Here is a 24577-nt window from a genome sequence, read left to right on the forward strand (position 1 = left end):
CATCGCTCCGGGTCATCTCTATCTCGGGCCGAGGCCGGGGAGCCCGCGGAGCCCCGCTCTCGTGCTAGGTCTCGTTAGGCCTACCGTCTGGCCGACCACGTGAGAAATTCAAAGTCCGATAAAATCCAAAATATTGGACGCACCGGTTTGAATTTGGGGTCCTCGTGGTCCTCTTCAGTTCCGGCGTCAATGCCAGTTAGAATAATTTTTGAACATGAACTAAAGGTAAATGGCGTGCGTTCATCATTGAATCTGTGCCACTATAATACACAGAGGCATCGCTAGATGTGCGCTAAAATAAAATTCGAAGGGCAACTTGATGCGACATTCACTAAAAGCAACAACCTCTTTGAGTGCATGTTTTTAATTAAGGCCACTTAGTAATGAGATTTCTGACGTGATTAGAAAAGCGAGGTGGCCCTACTATTCAACTCTATTGATTAATGACAGCATTCATCATCATAACCATCAGCTGCTGCAGCCAATTTTTATGTCCACTGCAGAGCGAAAATGGAATGGCAGCGAAAGCTGATAACAGTCAAAGCCCTCAAACGAAAAGCAAAGTGCTGTGGCTGCCTTTCCATCTTCACAGAGTGGAATGCTTGTAATTTTTGCGGTGCGAGTCTGACGTCCATGCTCGTTTGAAGGTGCCCTGGCTCGCGATTGTCGTTTTCGTTCAGCATGGTGGGAACGTTCTTCGTCGGTGGTCGTTTCGCGCCGTCGCCGTTTACATTCTCGTTGCTGTTCCCCCGGCGCTCCTTGTACGCATGTTGCTCTTTGGTCATATGAACTACACGTGTCCGCCCTATCGATAACGCAATTCTTTTTAGCACCGATACCTCCTGCTTTTACAGGATGCTGAATATTTGGCGGCCTGTGTTAAAAAAAAGATTTTGCACTGACCGCTGCACTGTTTTAACTCAAATTTTGCAGAACGATCGCATTTTGTTATCTGTTTCTTTCAGTATAACACTTCGCATGATTAGTCGCCTGTTCTTTAAGACAAAAATGAGAAACTGTTTTCGCATATGGAAAAATTGGCATCTGAAAAGCTGGCCGTGACACAGACTTGTGCCACCGTTTGTCGGCAGCTGCAGGAAAGCGCTGCTTCGCAGACGAAGCTGCATCTTGAAATCGGCCGTTTACGCGACAGCAGCTCTTTCCTGCTGCTGTCGGCAGGCGGCGACACAAGTCTGTGCCAGGGCCGGCTTTTCAGATGCCATTTTTTCCATAGGCGAAAGCAGTTTCTCAGTTCTGTCTGAAAAAAACAGGCGACTAATCGTGCCAAGTGTTATACTCAAAGAAACAGATAACAAAATGCGATCGTTCTGCAAAACTTGAGCAAGAACAGAGCAACGGTGAGTCCAAAATCTTTTTTTGAACACACACAGCCAAAAATTCAGGACCCTGTATATTGCGATAACCTTGACGTCACGCTATTTTTCGTGGCGAGCGTTCTAATTTGTTCCGCATTTTGACATCTGCGCCGCCGCTCTGCACCCGTAGGTGATTACACACAAGGAAAATAATGAAACAAATTGTGCATGGGTTTTCTAACCTCTAAGTCCGTTCCTGATGCCGGACGCCGAACACAATACGGAAGGTTAGTAATTTTATCCGCTTATAGTTCGACAGCTTTTGTTGAAAAAACTACAGGCCAATATCAATTTTATCTTCCCTTTACAGAGCAATGGAAAAGCTTTTACTTGGAAGACATTGCAATTAATTTTTCGAAGTACTCCATAATGCGTATCTTTCAGCATACTTTTCGTTAATGTTATTGTTCCCCAGAAATTGCACCGCTATGGTGAAATCAGATAATCTTGGAAATTTAGCAGATCATGAGTTAGCGTAAGCAATATTCTCCCACTTAGATTTATTCGAATCTTATAGGCTATACGTGACAAAAAGCAGCCATCCGGTTTACACTGCACTGTGTATCACCTGCTTGCTTCTTATTCGAAGTATCGCAAACCATACGTATGAGTGAGTGAATGTTCTTCTAATATTTGATCCACAAAGATGAGAAGATGGGAAGGCCTCAGTGGAGCAAAATGGGGCCAATATTATTTTATGTTTACGTCAGTGACCTTCATATTTTTGCCTCAAATTTGATGCCACTAGATTATTAATCCTCAACAAAAAGACGGCTAATATAGAAAGGACACGTGACGGAACATTACGGTCCATCCGTGTGTTCTCTGAAGACCAGCTTCATTATCGAGGCCGCAATGACGTATCTACATTCTAACTTCTCAACATTCTTATCTAACTCAAGCAACTTAGCGGTAGGTTTAGCCTGCCAGTAACAGTTCACTCAATTAAATTGAGAATAAGTATCACTGCTTGAAACCTTTACATTATTATGCGGCTTTCTATGCACTGCTGGGAAGAATGGCCAAGAGCCTTGTGGCTGATTTTGCAGCAGTCAACAATAATTTTGAATGGTTATCGGCTGGACACTATTCCTGCGCATCAAAAATGGTTCCGGAGTTCCGGCGCGCACCATTGCTCTGCTTCTCGATGCAGATAACCGACGCACGCGAACACTCACGAACAAATTACTACTATCCGCGGCCACACTGAGTAAACAAGCACGCTCGAAAAAATACTGCGCGTCCGGAGCGGCAAAGCGCGCCACATAGAGATACAAACAGACTCACGGCGATACAGTCACGTGGAATGCTAATACCCAATTGAGCAATTTCAGTTTCGTACTAAAGTCGTTCAGCTAGTAAAATGGCCGAGCTACAAGTCCGCTGCGTTATGAGTACACACAGAGAGAGAGAGAGAAAGCAAGGGCAGGAAAGGCAGGGAGGTCAACCATCCAGAAGAGCACCCAGTTTGCTATCCTACACTGGGGGTGGGGGAAAGGGAAATAGAAAGAGGCAAGAAGGAGAGCGTAAGCACTGAATACGTGTGGGAGGGACACTATACAGAGGGTCACTATAAACGGTATCTTAAGTAGGTGCAAGTATTGCACGTGTGCACGAATCACTTTTCGTGCCAGTGACGGGTGTGGCCACGATCCGAGTATCTTTCGCTCAGTGAACGGTCTTGAGTCGAGTCGGTGCAAAGTCGCCCGCAGTGAGAGGCGTTGTACATCGTAGCGAGGGCAGCTGCAGAATAGGTGCTTGATGGTTTCCTCGCACCCACAGGAGTTGCACACCGGGCTCTCGGCCATTCCCAAACGATAGGAGTATGCGTTCGTGAACGCCACTCCCAGCCACAAACGGCACAGAAAGGTTGTTTCGCCGCGGGAAAGGCTAGCTGGTAGTTGTAGCCGTAGCGTGGGGTCCAGTTTATGTAATCGGCAACTGAAGGCACTTGAAATCCAGAGATCTTGTGACTTTTTGCGTGCAAGTAGGCGAAGTTCCCCGGCAGCGTCCGATCTCGCCAGAGGTGTAGGACACGTCTGGGTATCTTCGTGCAGCGATCGGGCAGCCATGTCACCTAGGTTGCCGACGATGAAGCAGTGAGCAGTAATCCACTGAAATATGATTTAGTGCCCTCTTTCCAGAGCATGATGGTGCACTTCCCTGATGTCAGATATCATCTGCTCGTAAGTTCTGCGGTGTACTTAAGACTTGATACTGTGAAGAGCTGCCTTAGAATCACAAAATACAACCCGTTTCTCTGCTGGCTCTTCGGTGAAATACGTCATAGCGGCATGGAGAGCTGCAAGTTCTGCCGACGTAGATGTAGTCGTCGGTGACAATTTGAATCTAACTGTAACCTGCTTAGCTGGAACGACGAATGCGGAAGTTGAGCTGGTAGGTGCGGTCGAACCGTCTATATATGTATGTATGCGGTCATGATACGTCTCGTGCAGTAATAGCAACGTAAGTTGCTTCAGAGCCGGCGATGGATGATTGGACTTTTTTGTAATTCCAAGAATGGGGAAATTCACTTGAGGCTGTCGCAGGCACCACAGTGGAGATGAAGGCTTCGCCGCCGCTGAAAAAGATGACGGTATGTATTCTTGATGAGCGTTAATCACTCCTGAAAAGGTCGCTTGAGGCCTCTCGGCTGGTAGGGAGGCCAAATGATGGTCGGGGATCCTTGACAGATGGCGAATTAGCGCTCTGAGAGAGTCGACAGCTACATGTGTCTGGATCATATGGTCTCCAGCGATGACAATTGTTGCTGCTCTTGAGGTGCACCGAGGCAGCCCTAAACACGTGAGTAGGGCTTAACCTTGTATGCTCTCCAAAGCGCGAAAGTTCGTCTTGCATGCATTTGGCAACACTAGTAGACTGTAACGTAGGACTCCTAGAAACAGTACCCTGTACAGCTGCATCATAGAATGGACTGGTGTGCTCCAGTTTTTCCCGTAGAGAAATTTGAAGGCCTGTGCAATGACAGCTAACCTCTTCAGATAGACGCAGTAAGGGCTCCACGAGAGGTTGCGGTCAATGATTACACCCAGAAAACGATGCCTCTTAACATAGGATACAGCTTGACCATTGATTGAAACAGGATACAATGACATTTGTTTGCGCCTAAAGCCAACCAATGCGCACTTTTCAGGAGACACACTGAGGCCTTGTTCTCGAAGATAGGACGCCGTCATGGTTGCCGCCCGCTGAAGTCTGGCTCGTACCTGAGGGCGAATAATTGCCGAGGCCTAGATGCCAATGTCGTCTGTGTATATTGAGACATAAACTGTTTACCGGTAGGTACTCTGCTAGTTCTACCAGGACGAGGTCGAGGTTGAACAAAATAGGGCTCAACACTCCACCCTGCGGCACACCAAGGCAGGTGTAATGTTCTAAGGTGGGCCCTCTTCGGTCTGTAGGGAAAAGCACATCTCTGTCAAATAGTCCCGAAGCCGCTGGTACATCCGGCCACCAAGTCCAACACTGTCAAGTGAGTTCAGTACGGCCTCATGGGCGACGTTGTCGTATGCTCCTTTTATATCTAGAAAAAGTTCCACTGATGGGCGCCTGAGGCTTTTTTTGTTTTTGGACCCTGGTTACGATCTCAATGACGTTGTCGATGGACGAGCGACCTCGACGAAAGCCCGTCATGGCGTCCGGATAGCTGTTGAGTCGCTCTAAGTGCCATTTCAAGCGGGCAAGAATCATTCTTTCCATCACTTTGCCGACGCAGCTCGAAAGCGCAATCGGACGATATGACGATAGCTCATGTGGAGAATTTCCAGGTTTCAGAATGGGAATCAAGCAACTCGATTTCCATTGTTTAGGAACGGCGCCGTTCTGCCACGACTCATTGTTGTAGTTGAGCAGCTCTTCACGTGCGTCTTGTCCAAGGTGGCATAGGGCAGCATACGTGATGCCTTCAAGTCCTGGTAACGAAGAACGCCTGCAACTCGCCAGTGCAGCATCGAGCACTTCGAGTGAGAATAGCACGTTCATTTCTGGGAAATCGAAAGAAGCTATGGAAAGAAGAATGATAGGTGTAACGTTAAGGGATATGAAAAGACCAGATTGGGTGAGGTAACACACACGAGTTAATGACATCTTAGTTGAAATGAAGAAAAAGAAAAGGGCATGGGCAGGACATCTAATGAGGAGGGAAGATAACCGAAGGTCATTAAGGGTTACGGACTTTATTCCAAGGGAAGGGAAGCGTAGCAGGGGGCGGCAGAAAGTTAGGTGGGCGGATGAGATTAAGAAGTTTGCAGGGACGGCATGGCCACAATTAGTACATGACAGGGGTTGTTGTAGAAGTATGGGAGAGGCCTTTGCCCTGCAGTCGGCGTAACCAGGCTGATGATGATGATGATGATGATGATGATGATGATGATGATATACGGAGATTTCAACGGAGATTTCTCTATGTCACATCCAATAATCGTTATGTTGTGTTTCGTTATAACGAAGTTCCACTGTAACATATGTTTGTTAATATCTTGCCTTACCTTCTAATTACAGGTGACAAATCTGAACTCAAGCAGCATTAGGAACAAGTTACATTGCCTGGAGGTGCATCAGCCTGTGGAACTGTCAAAGCCAGCTCCCTGAATCATGAAGTGACCAATGTGTGATAACATAATCACAAAGCAAATCGCTAGAAGGTGCATTAGAAACATTTTGCTTATGTAGTGGTGTTATTGATTAGATTTATTAAAAATTATTTGAAACCTTTGACCACTTCAGCGCTTCATTTGTGTAAATAATCACTCTTTATGTTAAGCAAGGCTTTAACATGTGTTGTCACTTTTGTGGCCTTGGCCATATTTTATTGGTGCTAGGGTGGGTTGTAAGAAATGGGCCATAGGCATTGCTTCTGTTGGTGCAGTCAAACTTTTCAATATTGCGAGGACTAGGAACATTCCCATTGATTTGTCCATTTAGCCTGTCAGGAGCCACTCAATACCTTTATAATTAATGCTACAGTGGAAGGGTGTACTGTGGGCCATATTATTATACTGAGCGCTTGTGTTCGTGCCTTCCTTAAATCTGTGATTGTATTTTGTAACAAACCATTTCACTTCCCAATCTTGCTTTTCTATCCGTCATGCTTACTGTTGTATAAAGGCTACAACTGCGCGACGGCGTCGTCCAAGGCTATAACTAGCGGCGAAACGAATAGTTACTGAAACTTTGTATCATAAAATGCGCATGATTGCGTAGATTTGTCGTACGAGTACAGCAAGCGCATTAAGGCAACTAAATAATGCAGGCGAGTCAGCAGTGTGCGACTGCAAGATAAATGAAGCTAACCGTTGCATTCATAGCCGGGCACTATCATGCTTGTCTGAGAAAAGTGGGACTATTTATATATACAGATATATAAAAATACATATATATATATATATATATATATATATATATATATATATATATATATATATATATATATATATATATATATGTATATATATATATATATATATATATATATATATATATATATATATGTAGCGCATGAAAGCAAAATGGCAGCCCATCCGCCATTCTGAAATCCACCGATAGGTGGTTTTCACTGGCGCCTACAGGTGGCGCAACCACCTGTAGTGCCAGGCATGGTATGGCGCTCCAGGCGAGATCAGGGATGGAAGGGGGGAGGAGAAAAGAAAAGCACGCACTATTACAAAACATACATACAAACTCATTGCAGGCCTGATCCCGCATAAATTCTATAAGCGCTTTAGTCGCGGGCAATTTAGAGCAAGGAGACAAGCACAGTGCGACTTTACGCGTAACGTAATGCGGATACAGAGCTCCGATGAATATTACAGAAAGAAAAAAAAAACTACCAGGGGCCGTATTCTGTGATGGCTCGCTTTAGAACCGGTTTGCTCTTACGAACGCCATTTGTCGGTGCTTTGGGGTCGTCATTCCTGGTAGGCGCGACTACAAAGTTTGTTGTCCCGCAGGTTGTCAATCATCTGGAAACCCTAGTCTGCTACGAGCGGAACCGCGGCGAAGTGGTTCACTCGAGCCTCGCGCGCGGTCGCGATCATGATATCGAACGTTGCTAAGGCAACCGTGCCCGTTTGCTAGCTCGCGCTGGTCGGCGCGACGAGAGAGACGGTGATGGCGGCTTCACTGGTTGTGTTGCTGTCGAGGGTTGGCGAGAGACAACGGCGGGGCTAGTGGTAACGGTGTGACGCTTTTGACATGAGCGGAGGAGTGTTTAGAAGGCATTTTAGGCTCTCCAAAAGCACAGCGCGATGGATTTGCGGTGAGCTAGAATATCACTGATCACAAAATTTAGTAGCGTTGACACTGCGATGTAAGTGCTCTGCTCACTGTGTTTATTTCCCCAGCTTTTTTTTTTTTTCAGCAGTGCGTCTGAAATGGAATTGGGTTGCCGCAACCGTCATGCCAGTCGCATCATTACGCCGTCGCTAGAGCCATTACAATTAAAGGAAAAGAAAACAGGATGGGTGGAGGGGGGGGGGGGGGCGTGGAGATTTCTCTTCATGGTAGCAGAAACCCACAGTGCAGAACGCTTCCTTGACCGCGGCATGATTCTCGAAGTCGTGGAATGTGTGCACGAAAGTCTCATCGCAATTGTCCGCTCTAAGAAGCTCAACCCTGGCAAAACGAAATCCTATTAGAGCCGCTGCCTACGCCTGGAGAACCGCTTTGATTGCTTAACGTACCACCTAGCGACAAAAAATAGTTGAAGAACTCAGATGAAATTACACCACTCAAATCAAACTTATTACTGGAAATTAAATGTGCAAGTGTATCATACAAACCAATATTTTTTTATCATACTAGCAACATCCTTCAATTACTATATCGCCTCCAAAGTACAAACAAAAATGATGGCGTGACCTTCCGGCAGAAGGCCACTCGTTTGTAAGTCTCCCTCGCGCCGCGACGTTCCAGTCTTTCTCCGAGTGACGTAACCCAGAAATAAAAGCCAGACCGAACTGGTTCCAAAGCGAACCGCTATCGAACATGGCCCCAGGTAGACAAGACTATGTCTGACGGGACATTGCGCAAAAAATAAATTTTTTTAGCAATAGAAAACGTGAATGAAAAACGCACAGAAATAACAAAATCTGGTAGTGGGGCCTGAGCAGTGAAATTTAGGTTTCCGACCAAGATAGCAAGGCGGCCGCGCTGGTTAGGATTCAGCGTACTTTTGGTAACAGCGCAAAATCAAACAAACAAGCACAAAATGAAGAACACATCGCCATGTTGTTCTTCCTTTTCTCTTTGTTTGCTTTCGCTGTATTACTAAAACTAATATGACATTTTCGAATCGTTCAGGCGGTGGAAACATTAATATTCATTTACATCAAAAGTTTATCCGGAACCTATAGCTCCGAACAATCGCAACACAAAACCACTGGTGGTGACCTTTGTTATTTCCACTATCGCCCCGATTTTCGGTTCTGTGGTGGTCTGTGCGTCTGTGTGTGAACCGGTGCCTATGCAAGTTTGGAAAGAGCCGTGTATTTGTTTTTACTGAATATAAGAACATATAGCGCGCTCACTGGATTCACCGCGGCGCTGGAGCAAGTAGAAGGTGGACCGCAGCAGGCGCCTCACGGACGCCGCAGGCGTTCTCTGCGTACGCTCGCTATTGCGCAACGGCCGAATGCCCGTGTAGGGAGAGACGCCTTTCCTCGTGAAACATTTACATGATTGCGCACCTCGGACATCATTCACCTCCTACTTACGCCAGCGCCGCTGGTGCCACCTTGTGTCCCTGTATGAAACTCTCGGGGAAGTTTCATGACCAGATGAAAAGTATTGAAGGACCCTGGCAAAACGTCGAAGCCCGGACACGCGTATCGTTCTTCGTCAGTTCTGACGTCATGCACTTTGGCTGCAAATCCTGTGGATGACCATGTTTGTTGAGCCCACTACTCATGTTTTGCTGAGAGTGTTCCATCACGTGATACGAATAACGCCGTGCACCGATTGACGCCCAGGAAATTGGTGCCACCAAGGCTAAATGTGTCCTCTCCTTCGGGGCTTGTTATCGCGTGCCTCAACAGCTCGTATATGCGTGCCAATACGAACAGCAAAATGAATGCATTTCAGCGGCAGTATCTGCGCCTCAATTTCTTTTCACTTACGTAACGTCGTCGCGTAGCGCGCCGATGGCGACAGTAAAAAGGACGTGCTGCTTGTAACGGCCTCTTCAGCGTCCATTTCGAAGGCACAGCTTCAGGACACTCGTAGCGGCATCGCTCGTTCGTTTCCCTTTTTAACGCGATAGCGTTAAGGAGCTCGTGTCGCAGAAAAGCCGGTGTCGTCGGCGTCGGTGTCGGGTGTCGGCGTCGGCGGCGTTGACCGTGAGCGATAAATCACGGCAGGCGCTTCATAAATAAAAAGCAACTTCCAAGATTGGCCCGGTGGGAATCGAACCCGGGTCTCCGGAGTGTGAGACGGAGACGCTACCACTCAGCCACGAGTTCGATGCTTCCAAGCGGTGCAAACGCGCCTCTAGTGAATGCGGTGTTGCCTTCGAAACGAGCCGTGGAAAGTTATACTGCGGTGTATATCGGTAATTATGAACATGTAACGTACAGAAGTCACAATTACACGAGTTGCGAAGTGCGTTTCCGCTGCATTTCTTCTGCGCTTTCCGCACACGCAGAGCCATCTTGCGGCAAACACAGAAGACCCCCTCCTCTCAATGTACGGCGCTGCCCCGACAGGAGGCGCGCCGCGCGCGCATTGGGACCGCTGCCAGGCGCGTCGCGGGACTCCCTCTCCCCTGACGACGCTTCGCCGTGCTCCCGGTTTAGATTACTATCTATCTCTCTGCCCGTGCCGATCACGACGTTTGGCTGGCGTAGATCGTTTCCGCTCCGAGACACCGAGTTCTTTGGTTCGTTTCGTTCGCTCAGGCGCACGTTTCGTTGCCGCGCCGAACGCTTCGTTGCTCGACGCTCACCGCGTGATAGGTGGGCGCTAAGTCCGATGCGGGGCGCATGTGCCGTAGCGCATTGTCTTATACCCCTTGGCGGGTCGACGGGAACGCTGTCGCGTCCCACTCTTGAAGGCGAAGCTTAAGCGTCCTCCAATTTTTTTCCTTTTTTTTTGCGTGTGCCTCTGTTACCCACAGTATATTTTGTAGTGAGGAGTGGCTCGTATTTGACATAGGGTACGCCTCCTATATGTTTCGACACATGGGCATTTCAAGCGAGAGTTACGGGTCTTTCGCCACGTCAATTTCGTCTGTGCTTATAGTTTCATAGCACTCATTGGACAACGCGTCAAAAAGGGCATTGCACGATACATCTGTGCGCTCAGAACTATGCTCCCTTTGGCGTGGCTGGAAGCTGCCTGGGGGGAAAAAAGAAGGCAGCGACGATTCTTTATTATAAGTGGAATATTGTTTGGCTTTTCTGTTGTTTCCTCTTTTTTTTTGCCTTCATATGGCACGTGTGCATGCCATATCGCGTCTACTCGTACTTTGCGTGCATGTGTGTACCTCTACAGCCTGGTAAAACACGCCAAACAGGATGGCTAGGTGTACTACCTACCATCCAAGCACATGCTTACCTCCATTTGCTGTAGCGCATACCATCTCTTCTTTCTCTTTCTCTTTAGCAAGCGATATCGGCTCGTTATAACAGATTGTGTAAGTTTTCAACATACGTGCGTGTAATCATATCCCAGCGGTTATTTTCCGGACGACATGAGTGTATCCTGACATTGAACGGTCTTGAGTTCAACCAGTTTAATGATATCTGGAAGAGTGGTGCCGGACGTCGTAACGACAACAAAAGCACGTGACGGGTTCAGTAGTTTCTTCTATCCCGCAGGACTCGCACGTAAGGGTGTCAGACAGTCCGGTGCGGAACGACTATGCTTTCGCGAAGGCAACCCCTATACAGATGCGGCATAACAATGGTGCGTTGGAGCGGCGAATTGTTGATGGCAGTTGCACCTTTAACGGAGGATCATGTTCGTGTAGGCTACACTTCTGGGAACTAGGACACGACCAATAACTCTGCGCGAAAGTCCGAGCCAGGAAACAAAGGTTCCTTGCTGCGTCGGTTCTTGATAGTGCGATCGGAACTACTCGCGATCCTTCATGGGCGGACTGGGCGGCCTCGCCAGCAAAGTCATTACCACTGTACCGGTACGTTCTGGCGTGTCCTCTCTATTATGTCATGTCCTGTCTGGCGGCCTTGCTTGCGATCTTTTCACATGTCCTGCACCGATTACCCGTGAGTCATGTTGCACCGGGCAAACTAGAAACTCTGAAGGGCTGCCTTTGAGTAGCATAAATTTGGAGGACGCCTAAATGGAAGCTGAAAAGTCTGTCGAATTCAATAAGAAACTCATATACGGATGCGGGAACGTCATAAACTATGCAGGTAAAATTTTTTGGGGGGGGATTTTTCACTTAGGAGCGACGTAATCGCCGGTTAAAATTGCGCTGTCGCTCCACCCCCCGTTGCGCGCCGCGCGCTGCTGCTGACGCTGACGATGCGAAAGGAGAGCGGAAACCGGGACGTAGTGACGTCAGCACTGGCGTTCCGTTCTATCGCAGTCTCTGCGACCGTGCCTGACCGTGCTTGTTTCTGCGTGCGTACCGTCATAATCTGCTTCGCTCGACCCTGCATTCCTTTGTTTGTGTGTATGTAGAGTGATAGTTGACGTGCGCAGCATCCATTGAAGTGGTGGGCCGATCATGCCGGCGAACACCAGCGGCCGAGACGATGTTCCCATGTTCTATTACTTCCCGCAAGACAAGAAGCTTTCAGCTAAGTGGGAGGCTGCTGTGAATCGAAAGAATTTCATGTGCCCGGCAACGACAGTGCTGTGCTCTAACCACTGCCGAGACGGTGATTACTACCATGCAGAGTTTATCAATAGTGCGTCAATGAATGAGAGTACTATTTGCTGCTAGCAGGCTTACAAAACGCAGCGCGAGAAGGTCGGGGCAACGAACGCACAAAGACGGGACCGGTGTGGGCGGACGGATGGTAACTGGCCTTGGAAGACCTTATGAATACACGAACTCGTCCAAACCTGGATTTTCATTTACTGCTAACTCCTTCGTGTTAGCACGCTGAACGAAAGGTGCATGTTTATTTCTCACTCTTGACGCAGGTTTTGTCGCAAACTGCCTTTTTTTTCTATTCGCACGAGTGCTGTGCAACAGCCTACATGCAGCTACTATAATGCAGTGCAAGTGTAAAGTTTGCATGTGTTTGAAAGCCGGCGCACGCCAGGACGCTGCGCTCCCCCTAGCGCACAGATAGAAACCGGCTGTCTCACGTAGCCATCGGAATTCGCCGGCTTTACGGCTCCGGTTACGAGTAGCGTGCGGATGGCGCGCTGATGAAGATCCCTACACGTGCTACAAGAGCGGGAAAAATTTTTCAGCATGTAAACCGTCTGTGTAGATTGCCGACAGCTTTCGGGCAGCGCACAAATGCCGACGATCGCATCCCTGCTTACGTTACACGAGGAGGTATGTAGGAACATAACAGTACAGTTGTTTGCCCGGAAACAAACTCAGTGGATCGCTTAATGCAGCTTTGCAAAAAACATACTCGCCAAAGAACATTTCAAACACGAGGAGATGCTAACACTTCGCTTTCGTTCGCGTCGAAAGCACTGCTTGCTACCAGCATCTTTTGCTTCTTGGAGAGGGCGGCTACGTACATGTAGGGAGCAATGCCGAACTCCTCAGAGAAACGCAAGCTGCCGAAATTTACGATTACCGTCTCATCAAACCACAGCGCCAAACCACCTTGCATCGTGCTTCATGTTTAGCAGCAGCGGTCGGTACGGACGAACACCAGTGTTGGCGTCACGAGGCGCCCGACCAATCACAGGCAGAAACGAGGCGCGCTAGCTGCCCCGAGTCTGCTGCTGCACTTTTCGTCGAAATAAAATCTGTTTGCGCTTTCTTTGGCTCAATTTCGATGCGATATTCGAATTCAGAAGGTCGAAAACCATTGCGTACAGCACTTCACTCATCTTTTCTGGAGAACTCTTCAGCTTCCCTTTAAGCTTGGCCTTTAAGAGTTGTACGCTATAGCATTCAATGACCCCCGAGAACTTCTCAGGCTTCCCGGAAACTGCAGCTTATGTAACCGCAATGTTTACCTGGAAACGCTGCCAGCGGACGCTATCACGAACCCGAGCTTTGTGGTTCTTTTTTTGATGGTGTGCAAGAAACCGAGGGGGGCGCGCCGATTCTGTTAAGACAGACCTCAAACGGCAGCTGGAAAACGCTATCGCGTTAAAAGGGGTTTGTGTTTCAGTTTCTGCGTAACATAATTATTTTTTCTCTTATATTCAAAATACAATCCCACGCCATCATGTCTGTAGGTTCTGTGTAAGTTGTACTTTACGATTTTTCTACTTCTTTTGCCTTGAGAAATTAAATTAGCTCAGTAACTTCCTTACGCCACATGAAGTGCCTGGTATGCGTGGTTGAAAATTCTTGATTGCCGGACACCAACACCGGACAGTGCGACACGGGGCCCTTAACGCTACCGCGTTGTACACTGTATATATCAACATCATTTTATATAACGTGACAATTGGTTTCTGTGTAAATGTGTGTTGCGTGGGTCTATGTCGTTGTGTGTTACTGAGGACTCCGACACTTCTTTGAAAACGTGCCGTGTATACAGTGCTTTGAACTTTGTATATGTGATCGTCCTGGTGGAATTGTGCCGAGATTGTGACTCAGTGTTCGTATCGTCTCTTGTTGAATAAACTTTTTCTAAGCACATCGCATGAAAATGTGACCGAATTGCTGGTTTCTGTTCTAGGACGTGTTGTATTCTGTGCACCCCTGCCAAGCTGTTCACTGAAAAAAAAATTCAGAAGTCACTGTGCACAATCCCATTCTACAACCTACCGGTTCGCTCATCAGACTTATTATACCCAAATACCGTTCGTCTTCATATATTATGTTGCACGGTGTTTTTTAAATCTTTGTTTTTTCGTTGAACAGCCTGTCAACGTTAGCTGGTACAGTCTACCGAAGCACGCAGGGCAGCAAGCTTTGTAGCCGTATATATTAACGCGAGAGCGTTAAGGAGCTCGTGTCGCAGAAAAGCCGGTGTCGTCGGCGTCGGTGTCGGCGTCCGCGGCGTTGACCGTGAGCGATAAATCACGGCAGGCACTTCATAAATAAAAAACAACTTCTAAGATGGGCTGGGTGGGAATCGAACCAGGGTCTCCGGAGTGTGAGACGGAGACGCTACCACTCAGCCACGAGTTCGATGTTTGAAAGCGGTACAAATGCGCTTCTAGTGAACGCGGTGTTGCCTTAAAAACGTGCCGTAGAAAGTTATACTGCGGTGTATATCGGTAATTACGAGCATGTAACTTACAGAAGTCGCATTTACACGAGTAGCGAAGTACGTTTCCGCTACATTTCTTCTACGCTTACCGCCCACGCAGAGCCATCTTGCGGCAAACACAGAAGAGCCCCTCCTCTCAATGTACGGCGCTGCCCCGAAAGGTGGCGCGCCATGCGCGCATTGGGGCTGTGCTGTGCACGGACCGGTGCCAGGCGCGTTGCGGCCCCGAATCCCTCCCCCCTGACGACGCTTCGCCGTGCTCCCACGCGGGTTGCAGAATCAAGCGCCGTTCCTTTCTTTAGATTACTATCTGTCTATCTCCCTGCCCGTGCCGATCACGACGTTTGGCTGGCGTAGATCGTTTCCCCCTCCGAGAGACCGAGTTCTTTGGTTCGTTCCGTTTGCTCAGGCGCACGTTTCGTTGCCGCGCCGAACGCTGCGTTGCTCGACGCTCTCCGTGTGATAGGTGGGCGCAAAGCCCGATGCGGGGCGCCTCGTAAGTGATCCCTGCGCCGTAGCGCTTTGTCTTACACCCCTTGGCGGGTCGATGGGAACGCTGTCGCGTTCCACTCTTGAAGGCGAAGCTTAAGCGTCCTCCATTTTTTTATTAATAAATTATGGGGCTTTACGTGCCGAAACCACTTTCTAATTATGAGGCACGCCGTAGTGGAGGACGTCGGAAATTTCGACCACCTGGGGTTCTTTAACGTGCACCTAAATCTAAGCACACGGGTGTTTTCGCATTTCGCCCCAATCGAAATGCGGCCGCCGTGGCCGGAATTCGATCCCGCAACTTCGTGCTCAGCAGCCTAACACCATAGCCACTGAGCAACCACGGCGGGTGCCATATATAATAATAATAATAATAATAGCATTATTATTATTATTATTATTATTATTATTATTATTATTATTATTATTATTATTATTATTATTATTATTATTATTATTATTAAAATATTTGTGTGCAGGAGAGGTTAACATCGTGGGTGATGCCCGCTGCTCCTCCTCTCTTAGGCTAACAGTATGTATAAAAAGATTGGCCAGTTAAAAGAAAGAAAATAAAAAAAGACAAACAGTGCGTAACAAAGACAGTGCGGCTAAAAGAGACAAAATAAAAAGGTGCAATATCAACATAAAAGGTAAATGTACTGAGCGGCCCACGAAATGCTATATACCGCAAATTATAATTGATATGTCACATTTTAAATCATTCAGTAACCTTTAGGAAGGTTACGCGACTCTCTTCTACTTCAAGGTGAGACCTCTGCTGTCTTTGCAATGAGCGCGTTGCCTCGTGCTAGATGATCATATGCCTTGTGTTTCCTCTCCCACTGTTTAGGCACCCTCCGCGGTGTCTGATAGCGGCTAAGGCGGTGCGCTGCTAAGCACTAGATCGCGGGATGAAATTGCGGCTATACGGCGTGCACAGTTCAGGACAACATTCATTTGGGCTAGATGGTGCATACTTGAATTAGGAAGCAACAGCGCCAACTAAGATGATCACAAGTGGGGAGAACGACACAGGAAAAGCGCCAACACAGGACAACACAGGACAAGCGCCAATTGGCGCTTGTCCTGTGTTGTTCACCCCACTTGTGATCGTATTAGTTGGTGCTGTTCCTTCCTAATTCATCGACGTGCATCCACGCCGCGTGTCCTCCTCTGCGGCGTGCTTCATCATAAAATTGTGATCTTGGCACCTGAAACGCAAGAATTCTATTCAATTTTCACCATTTTGGCTTGGCTGGTTACGGCTAACTGTTGCAATCTAGCTCTTCACGTGTACTCTAACATCTACCTCGACACTGCACGCGTGTTTCGTCAGATAACATCGCCCACGTATTGCGAGCGCTGTCGCTGATCTTACTCATGCGTCGTCGACCGTTAGGACTAACGTCGGCGGAGGGTGTGACATATTAGCTTTCGAAGTATTTGTAATCTCCGGCAAAGCCAAAAAGAACGTTCCAAGATGTTTTCTTTATAGGCTGTTAGCGTTAATCATTGCTCGATCTACTCTTGGCGGTGTTTGCGTAACAGCAAAGGCTAGTCAAAAACGGGTTGCCTTTCAGCATCTCTGAAAATTCGTAGCGATCGCGAAATGTGCACATGCGTTTGATGGGCAATCATCGAGAGTGAAGGAGCAATTGAGAAGAAAATCAGCCCTTCAATGAGCCGTGGACCATTTTCTAGAAAGCAGAATGTCATCAACCGACGCTCTTTATCAGAGAAGCACACGTTCTTACGCAAGTGCCATCCTACACATCATTATTGAATCTTTTTTATTTTCTTTATGGCGAACTCGTTGCTGTTGTTTGTATGGGGCCTTCTTGGGCGCGCTCACAGTTCTTGAGACCATTCGTGCCTGGTAAATCCTTTGATTATCGAAGTCCATGTCATTCGAACGCTTTCGATAGCACGGGTGTGTGAGGATTGCTGCGCGCAGCGCATACGCGGCGTTTTTTAGTGCAGCACCGCAGCACGACGTCGGGCGACGCGAGATAGACGCGTGAAAAGCTCGAATTTCGCTTGACTCTTCAGCGCTGCCCTGGCTGGCTGCACGCTCGAGCGTTTGCACTTGACGCACGCGTCTCCCACGTCCCTCTCAAGTGCACCGCTCTTGACGGTATACTTTTTTTGCTCCCCATAAAGGTTCTAGCTCTTACAGGGGCCTCTTGTCTGGCTGAATTGTGGGCGGCTGTCGAGACGCAAGACATGAATTATGACTCGGATGAAGGCTAGGATAACGGGCAGTAAAGGTTGCGGTGATTCCTGGAGTGGCGCCAGAGAACAGTCAGCGTGCTCGTTTACCCGATACTATCAGTGGCAGCCAAGTGGCATTTTTCCAGCGAGCACCTTCCTATAATTTTTTTTCTGCGTCATGCATTTTAGTTACCAGCTCGGTCATTCCGTGATGCCGAAAGAAGCCCGAAAAACTCGAGTAGACGACGAGCAGGATCGGCCCTATACTTCGATAGATCGAAATTAAATTCTGGTCTTTTACGTGCCAAAACCACGATAACATTATCAGACAAACTGCAGCGGGTTGCTACGGATTAATTTTGAGCACCTTGTTCTCTTTAACGCGCACCCAATGCACGGTACATGGTCTTTTAAACCATGTCGTCAATTGGAGGAGTTGCCAGTATACAGTCAATGACCGATTTTCCGGACTCTTTGTCGCGATAGCATGTCCGAAATGGCAATAATCAAAGCCAGCCCAGCTGTTCTGATTATCTCTCCGCCTCGAACCGGCGCTCTCGCACGCAGATCCGCTGGCAGCCGTAGCCACCACCACGGCAACACGAGGCCTAGCTGCTTCGACGTTCCCTATTAATGTTCTTGCCATTAGGTGTCATGTTTTTTATTGAAAGAATTCGCCGCTGTCAGCAATGGCACCGACTCCGCCTCTGTAATTCTTGCGATTGGCTTCGAAGCTTTGAAAGCACGACGCGTCGCATAATGCTGGTTTGCGAAAGCCAGCTTTGCCTCAGTGCAGTATTGTTACGCGGTTAAACATACGAAACCAATTGCGGTGGAGCTTATCAAGTGTGGGAAGGGGCAATTGTCATGGGTTACAGCACGTATTCTATAATTATACACGCGCGCTCCCACCGTCTCCTGTTGCAGTACGAACACCCATATGCCTAATAAGTGTGCTGGCAGGCCTTCAGAGCTTTTTCGGAGGTGCCTGTGGTGATTTGAGCCCTTAAGGGTAGTAAAAGACATGTATTCATTTTTTCGAACTGCCCGATTTTTCGGAAGTTATAGCGGCCCCTAGGAAATCCGAAAGATCGGACGTTGACTTTAGAACTGACCAAGAAGATGCTTCAATGTGTCCGTGGGGCGAACGCGTGGCAGAACGAGGACGAGAATAGAAAGGACCATTGCATTGAGGAATGATCGGGAAATGAACTGTGCCACGTCTTCTTTGAAGGAGCTTAAGCTCAAAAAGTGGCAATCATCTGCATCTTGGCTGACGCCGAGATGCAGGTGACCCCCATCCAAACCAAAGTAAGCTCTCCAAAGCAGAGAAACGCAACACTGAGGCGTCGTGCGCGGGCTTAAAGCCTTGTCAGGACAGTTGGGGTTGAGTTACAAGCTGCTGAGAGAGAATCTTACTTGCGACAAAGTTCGGGCATAATGCCAATGAGTTTGCCATCAATTGATGGAAATAGCTCATTTTAGAAAATATTTACTTCTGTATGCATCTCTTTTTATTCGTATCTGAAGAAGTTCGACTCCATGCAATGGCCTTTACCATTATTTTTCGAAGATATTTTACTCAATGTGCATTTCATTAACCCCTCCCTTCAGTTTTCTATTTTGAATATAATAAACATTACTCCTTACTATTCAAAATAAACTAAGTCGGTTTTTTTTATTTTTTAACACGCTTACTAGAGAGTTAGAGCATCGGGAGACATGGTGTCAGCCTGTCTTGACATAAAACAAAGCTCTGTGTCACTCGAAGAATTTCGCAAAGGGCACTCAAGGAAAACCTGGAAAATTCAGGGAATGTGAAAATGTCAGCTTGGTAGACACCCTGTCTTGCATTTCGCCCCCATTGAAATGCGGCCGCCGCGGCCGTGATTTGATCCCGTGCCGTAGTGCTTAGCCACTATGCACTGTGGAGCCCCATACTTGAATATAAGACAGATTGTTTTACGCTCATAATCACGAAACACAATTGCGCTTAGCACATGCTTTGGAACTCTGGCAAAAACTGTATTAGGTCTGCGTCTTCTGAGGGGTTGACTTACGGCAATATCTTATTGAAAATAATGTAAAACGCGGAGCGCCAACGATATAGTAGGCTTGCAGCAGTACTGGCCTTTGCGAAAAAAAGAAAAAGATATTCGGGTAGTCTGTTTGAGGATAGCCCCAGTGGGACACGTGAAACGTAACGTAGGCGCTCCGGGTGGTATATGGGCCCTATAGGCTACAGAAATGGCTCGACCAAATACACTAGTTGCATTTATCCACGCATTAGAAAGCGTACATACGCAACCTATGTTAGAGCTATGTGGGGATTTTACGCTCTAATTATTCCATCGTGCTCGCTCTCTACTCAGAATGGGCCCGTTTGTATTGCAGAGGGTGTTTCGGCGTTCGGGTAATGACATAAAGCCACGCCCTCCCCCTCCCTACTGGTGAGCTATGCTACCCTTGCGCTGCTCGCGCCCGCCGCAGTCGTAGATAGTCGGGGCTCCTGGCACTTGCCTCCATCTGCTGCATTTGCACTCCCTATGGCGCCGGACACGTTACGCCGTGTTCGAATAGGTTTGGCCGCCTTTTACCGATTTGAAAGACATATTTCAAGTCAAAAACAAAACAAAAAGATTCCCAACGATGTAACGGATGCAACATGGGGTTCAAGCAAAGCGGTCTTATGTTCCTTCATACAGCGTACGTGTCTTCAAATTCTGTAAAAATGTTGACACATTCAAATCTTTCAATTCACGCACACCCACAAAATAACCACAACCTTCAAAATATAATAAAGCTGTTTGCTGCTCACTATGTACCCTTGCGCGCGCGGTGAACTATAGCTGTGGACTATGGGACAACCTGAATTGGCTGGTTCGATTGCGGCCCCGGATCTGATGTTCTTTCGCTGGGCGACTGACTGAGCCCGCCGATTAGCCGAGCACAGTAATGTACGCCACTCTTTGTATTATCCCGGAACGTGTTAGCTTCGAAATCATAGCTTAGTGTAATCTTAACTTAGCATATGGCAATGCAATGCATGGTAGCAGAGCAGGAAAAAGAAACTAAGCAACATGTATCTAATTCTTGAGTATTCCTTGGCAATTTTTGTCTGATTGCGTAATGCAGTTCACATTAGAGGTCAGCTTCCGTTGCCCGTTCAGATAGTGATATTTCTCTAAAAAGAATGGCGCAAACGAACAGGGACGAGAAAGAAAACACGGACGAGCACGAACTAGCAACAATGGATTATTTTGGAATAACACGCAAAATATCTATCTTGGCATAAACACGTGCAGCAGATTAAAAATAAGTGGTTAAATAATGAATTTCTAGTTCGTGCGGATTCATGGATGGTCTCGCAACACACATATGTCACCGGACTTATGAAGGAAGAATGCTTCAGCAATCTCCCTTGCTGTTCTATTTTTGTGTGGTCCAGCACCTTGATTTCTCTTAGCAACCGTTTGCTCTTACATCCTTCGCAATGTATACGCACAGAATAGACCACGGCTGCCCTTTCAAGGAAGCTCTGTTTTCCATTAATCGCTTAGTAAAATACCGTCCTGTTTGGCCAATGTACCACTTCCCGCAGGACAGGAGAAAGGGATACACTTCACCCTTACCACACTCAGCAAACCCGTCACGATGTTTGACATCGCAATCACCCCAATTCTGTGCATTACCGTCAATCTTTACTTCCTATACCACTGCGCAGATGCGGCCCAACAATGTTTTTCTCTTTTTTTTTTGCCGAGAAGACGACGTTTACGCTGAATCTCCTACCCACCTTTTGCATGCGGTGAGACAAGGTGTGCAGATATGGCATGCTGCTGCTTACTATTAGCGCTGGCCTCTGTTGTCACGGTGCCTTTTGCTTCAAATTTTAATTTCCTCAGTAATGTTTCACTGAGAGAGGTCAGAGTACTTGCTGATTAATTTGATTACCTAAGTCCGTTGAGTTGATTAGAAAAAGCTTCAGTCGTTCGATGTGGTCAACACTTGCGCAACGCGGCTTCTGAACTGGATGTGACAATGCCATGCTTCACTAGCTTCGAGTGACTAGAACGGAAATCAGGAATGGGCTTCACGGACCTCGGTGCATACACCTATCAGGCATGCTCACACCCAATTAGGATATTTAGATCCAAAAACTGAATACTCTGCTGCCTAGGTACTTCAAAGGTGACGTTCAGATAACAACCCTTCTCCTTAAATAGCTTGAGCACATTCAACTTGGTACTGACGCAACCGTTCACTTCAACAAAAACAAGATAACCTTCAGCATAACGTATCCTTTTTAGCACAACACCCAAAACACCTGCTAGGTCACGATCAACCCCACTCAGGTAAATTTCACTACGTATTGGCGTGACGCAGAAACCCATACGAACTCAGGATATCTGGGTATACATTTTATCATACCAATCGAACAGCGTCGAGGATAAATGCACGGACAGCAGTCCCAGAACTTCCCTCATGGAAACACCATACTTTTCTTGGAAACACAGTTCATCATTGTCATTCTGTATGCAGTCCTGCACAAATCTCATCGAAGTGTCATACTTCAATGAATAGAATCAGTCGTCTACGTCAATGCTAAACACAGACATCGGGCAAGGAGCTCCTGTCACCAGTTTTTGGATCTAAATATCCTAATTGGGTGTGAGCTTACCTGTTGGGTGTATTCACCGTGGTCTGTGAATCCCATTCTCTATTTCCATTGTGGCAGCTCGAAGCTAGTAAAGCATGGTATTGCCACATCCTGTTCAGAAGCCGCGTTGCGCAAGCCTTGCCCTCAGCGAATGACTGAAGCTTTTTCTGATCAACCCGCCATGGTTGCTTTGTGGCTATGGCGTTTTGCTGCAAAGCACTAGGTCGCGCCATCGAATACAGGCCACGGCGACCGCATTTCGATGAGTGCGAAATGCGAAAACGCCCCTGTACTTAGATCCAGATGCCCGTTAAGGAACCCCAGGTGGTCCAAATTTTCGAAGTCCTTCACTACAGCGTGCCTCATAATCAGATAATGATTTTGGCTCACAAAACGTCATGATTTTACTTATTTTTGCTAATCAATTCATGAGGCTTAAGCGGTCAAATAACCAACAGATACTCTGACCTCTCTCAGTGAAACATGCTTGAGGAAGTTAAAATTGGAAGCAAAATGCGTCGTGACAAGAGGGGCCAACGCTTATAATAAGCAACAGTATTCCATATCTGCACACCCTGTCTCGCCGCATGAAGAAGGTGGGTAGGAGATTCAGCGTAAGTGCCATCTTCTTCGCAAAAAAAAAAAGAAAAAAAGTTGGGCCACATTTGCACAGCGGTATGGGAAGTAAAGGTTGAAAGTAATGCACAGAATTGGGGGGTGATTGCGATGTAAAACACTCTGACGGGTTTGCTGAGTGTGGAAAGGGCGCAGTGTATCACATTTCTCTGTTCTGCGGCAAGTGGTACATTGGCCAAACAGGACGGTGTTTGAATAAACGATTATAGGAAAACAGAGCTTCTCTGAAAGGGCAGCCGTCGTCTATTCTCTGCCTATATTGTGAAGAATGCAAGGGCAAATCGCTTCAAGGTGCTGTTAAGATACAAAAATACGATAGCGAAGGAGATTGACGAAGCATTCTTTAGAAGGGCAGCGGATTGGGCGAGTTGGTGTTCCATCGTAACAATAAAATTCAAACATCGCAACACGACAGCACCAGAAATAGGAGTAGACAAACATTCGTTATATAAAGCACTCTTTATTCATAATTATGCATTGTGACTTGTGCGTTGCGAGACCATCGGTGAGTCTGCAAGAACTATAAGTTGATTATGTAACCATTCTTTATACTGCTTCACGTGTCTATGTCAGGGCATATATTTTCCGTGTTTTTTGAAAAGAAACCATTGTAGCTATAGTCTGCGCTCGCCCGTGTTTTCTTTCTCGTCCCTCTTTGTTTGCGCCATTCTTCCTCGAGTACGGATTACCAACACGCACAACGGCTAGTACTGATATTTCTTCGCTTCACACAAGTTTTGCGTCAAGGTGAGCGATCGTTGTGAAATTTATACGTTCTGCTGGCCCTTTAAAGCCGGACTCGAGAATGGTTCGGTATAATACACCGCTTTTGTTATTAAGCGCCACTTGCGCAGGTTGCTCCTCCTCAAAAATTACCCTCGCCCAATGCTGTTCCAATCCGAGCTTTTAGTTACTTAAGGCACGTTGCTCAACAGACACAGTGCTCTGTGTGCACATTTTGGCGCGCTCGTTTCAAACCGCCGAGACAGGTTGTGCGATGGAATCATTACGTCGCTGGCTTGCTTTTTTTCTTCTTCCATCGCACTGTGTTTCAAACTGATTGGGTGGGCGAAGCCACTGGAAGTGATGAACGGGATGCCTAAAAAAAAGAAAATCGTACAGCGAGACCTTCTCCTGTTACGCAGTAAACTGCAGACAATGTTGTTCAAAGTCTATAAGGCGTCGCGGGTGCCGCAGTGGAAACAGTGCAGATAAGAGCACTCAAAAGAGCGGAAGTCCTCAAAATACAACACCGCATCGGTATAAAACCCCAAAGAGTGCTTTAGGGTGTTGAAGAAAAGTCAACGGTCTTAGGATGGCTTGATATGGCGGCGCTTTATTTTGAATTCGCAAGCTTTCTTCTCAGTGAGAGCGGAGGGAAACAGAGCGATGCGAGAAAGCGACTTCAAATACAATGAAACATTTCTCGTGTAAAGCTGTTCACGCTGAGATGGAAAAGAAAGCGTCAGTGCATTTGTCGAGTGAGAGATATCTCGGTTACGCCTCTCGGGCGCCACTTCGATGAGCCGCATTCAGCGCGCCGAGTAAAGCGACATTCAAACGAAGTGTGGCGTGCTGAAAGCCGGCAGCTCGCCAATTCTCGGGGAATAAACAACGATGTGAGGAGTTTCGTTTCGAAACTCCGCCTTGTGGGGCGAGGTAAACCTTCCGTAGCCCGCTCTACAACAATCCGTATACAAAAAAAAAATAAAGACAATCGGAAGCAGTTAAAAAAGAATATTCTGGGGTTTTACATGCCAAAACTACAATTTGATTGTGAGCCTCGCCATAGTGGGGGGCTCCAGATTAATTTTGGGCACCTGGGCTTTCTTAACGGGCATCTAAACCTAAATACG

The 24577-nt window shown here is 47.2% G+C and overlaps 1 long non-coding RNA gene across 1 annotated transcript in view; it reads left to right on the top strand.

Annotated features, from left to right (window-relative positions):
- The first annotated feature begins 11204 nt into the window (after window positions 1-11204).
- The window catches only part of LOC135917104 (uncharacterized), a 50156-nt gene continuing 36783 nt past the window's right edge, over window positions 11205-24577 (top strand). The window contains exon 1 of the long non-coding RNA XR_010569181.1: window positions 11205-11529. This is a non-coding gene — a long non-coding RNA (uncharacterized lncRNA). The remainder of the gene's footprint in view (window positions 11530-24577) is intronic.

The sequence above is a fragment of the Dermacentor albipictus genome, chromosome 1 (assembly GCF_038994185.2).
Source record: "Dermacentor albipictus isolate Rhodes 1998 colony chromosome 1, USDA_Dalb.pri_finalv2, whole genome shotgun sequence".
Classification (NCBI taxonomy): domain Eukaryota; kingdom Metazoa; phylum Arthropoda; class Arachnida; order Ixodida; family Ixodidae; genus Dermacentor; species Dermacentor albipictus.